Raw genomic sequence first — 3,389 nt, forward strand, 5'->3', positions numbered from 1 at the left:
TAGACCACACCTCACTATCACGTCCCACAACAAAGCAACACCTGACGCGCAACCCATAAGAAAGAGAACACTGCAGCAGGCCCGCTGGCCAAACTAGACAGGTCTTTCACACAACCGAACTATTCTACCCAAGAATTAAGAATTTTAAAATTTATTATTTGTCCAATGTATTATTAAATTCTTACCAAATTATATTAATTATAAATGGATTTAATTTATATAAACCAAAGGAAATATTCATATTATTGCCAAAACTGCTTATTATGAAACAAAACTCAATTATATTCCTGTCGACCATGGACTTGCTTGATACAACTTTCGTTGGTTGAAATCTCTCACATGAATAAATAGAGCACTGGAATCTTGTCCAGTTCTAATACTATATTTATGTTGTTTTAATATAAGTTCGAGACTTTTACCAGTTTGACCGTAATAAAATTTATCGCAAATTTTACAAGGAATCTTATAAACAAATCCGTCAGCATTTTGGTGGGAATTCTTTTTCAAAAGTTTTTTTTTACTGATTCAAGATTTTTAATACAACTTTGATATTAAAAGTCTTAAGAAAAGAAGGCATATCAACCAAGTTTTCATGGTAAGGGAGAACCAACATATTTTTAGTTGAATAAGGCTGGATGTCCCTTTTTGATTGTAAAAAGTATTTCTAGCAATTTTAAAGATTTATCAATTACGTTTCTTTGGTATTTCAAATCATTAGCTGTTTCATAATTTTTTATATTTCCTCATCTATGAACTCTGGACTACAAATACGCAAGGCTCTCAAAAACATTGATGAGAAAACAGACAGTTTAACTATATCTTGACGTGATATGATGTCTTGATATGGTACACTTAATAATAATAAAAATTTGCGACTTACTAAAGCAGATAAAATAAATGCAATAGTAATTAAGAAAGAAAATGGTTACAAAGAAAAATGAATCATCTCTTACATGATACTGAAACCTATTCTAAACTTAGAAAGAATCCCTTAGAAACCGTTAACAGCAATTTCAATAACAAAATAAAACTTCTACTGAAAGGCAAAGACGAATTAATCAAACAATTTAGTTCCACTAATCCATCTTTACCTTACATGTATGGATTAATAAAAACACACAAACCAGGGAATCCAGTCAGACCAATTATTAGCTAAAGAGGATCAGTTTCACATAAATTAAACTGTCTGTTTTCTCATCAATGTTTTTGAGAGCCTTGCGTATTTGTAGTTCAGAGTTCATAGATGAGGAAATATCCAAAATTTATGAAATAGCTAATTATTTTAAATACCCAAGGAACGTAATTGATAATTCTTTTAAAATTGCTAGAAATGCTTTTTTACAATCCAAAAAGGGACATCCAGCCTTATTCAACTAAAAATATGTTGGTTCTCCCTTACCATGAAAACTTGGTTGATATGCCTTCTTGACACAGTAAAAAAGCTTTTGATGAAGAATTCCCCCAAAATGCTGATGGATGTGTCTATAAGATTCTTTTTAAAATTTGCGATAAAGTTTATTACGGTCAAACTGGTAAGTCTCGAACTAAGATTAAAACAACATAAATATAGCATTAGAACTGGACAAGATTCCAATTCTCTATTTATTCATGTGAAAGATTTTAACCATCCAATTGATTTTCAAAAAGTTGAGAAAGTTGTATCAAGCAAGTCCATGGTCGACAGGAATATAATTAAATCTTGTTTCATAAAAATCAGTTTTGACAATAATATGAATATTTCCTTTGGTTTATATAAATTAGATCCATTTATAATTAAAAGAATTTGGGAAGAATTTAATAATACATTGGACAAACAAAAATTTTTAAAATTCTTAATTCTTGGGTAGAATAGTTGGGTTGTGTGAATCCCTTGCGACGTCAGCCGCCTCATAATCTCTTTTTGCTTTTCTTATTCCTATTTTTTATTTCTCTCTTTAAATAAATATATTGATTTCTTAATTTCCCCTCCTCTCTTTTGATACACCTATATATGCCTCTCTTTTTACCAGTGAGATGCTTTAATCTATTGTTCATCCATTTGGGATCATTTTTGTTAGATCTAATTCCCCTGCTCGGAACAAATGTTGTCTGGGCAGCTAGAACTATGCTCTGAAAAACGTCATATTGGCAACCAACACCACCTACCTGACCCATAGTCAGGACATCCCAATTTAGTCCACCCAGGCAATTTTTCAGTCCCATGAAATCGGCCATGCGAAAGTCTGGGACAGGGATTTGATTGCAGTTATCCGGGTAACTCCATGATATATTGAAACTAAGTGATTTGTGATCGCTTTCCCCTGTTTGTGTACTAGTTCAACGAGCAGTATTTTATATTATTGTGACCTCGAACGATAAAACACTGCTCATTGAACTAGTACACCAAACAGGGACTAGAATGAAATTAGCCAAGAGTCATCCACACCATCGTGTGGTAGGGAGTACCACATCCAGTTCTGCTGGATGCCCTACTCTTAAGGATCGTATGGTCCAGTGGATTAGGGCATCATGCGTTTTCGGCCACCATGAGGCAGACCAAAGCAGCATGTGTTCGAGTCCTTGGCAAGTTCAGTGTTGTTATTGATCAATACCACTCGTTCGTGGTCACAATAATATAAAATACTGCTCGTTGAACTAGTACACCAAAGAGGGACTAAAATGAAATTTGCCTAAAGTCATCCACACCATCGTGTGTCCTTGGGTAGGGAGTACCACATGCAGTTCTGCTGGATACCCTACTCGTAAGGATCGTATGGTCCATTGGATTAGGGTGTCATGCATTTTCGCCCACCATGAGGCAGGCCAAAGCAGCATGGGTTCGAGTCCTTGGCTAGAGCAGTGTTATTGTTCAATACCACTCGTTCGTGATCACAATAATATATTTAAATATGTATATATGTAAATATATATATATATATATATATATATATATATATATATATATATATATATATATATATATATATATATATATATATATATATATATATATATATATATATATGCAAAACAACCACTCTGAAAGAATAGAGAAATTCCAAGCGCTTTCGTGACTACTCATTATCAGAGTGGTTGTTTTGCATATTCTGAAATCACCTGTTTACTGTGATCTTATTGCATATATATATATATATATATATATATATATATATATATATATATATATATATATATATATATATATATATATATATATATATATATATATATATATATATATATATATATATATATATATATCCCCATAGACCAAATGGCTATCGAGAAGTGCCTTTGGCACCGGTAACTAACACACACACCATTATGCTCAGTCTATTTTGTATATTTTTTTCAAGTTAAATATGACGTGCTGTTCAAGAACACTGAATATTAGATGTTTTTTCCTCAGA

This window comes from Cherax quadricarinatus, unplaced genomic scaffold (genome assembly GCF_038502225.1).
Source record: "Cherax quadricarinatus isolate ZL_2023a unplaced genomic scaffold, ASM3850222v1 Contig2422, whole genome shotgun sequence".
NCBI lineage: Eukaryota > Metazoa > Arthropoda > Malacostraca > Decapoda > Parastacidae > Cherax > Cherax quadricarinatus.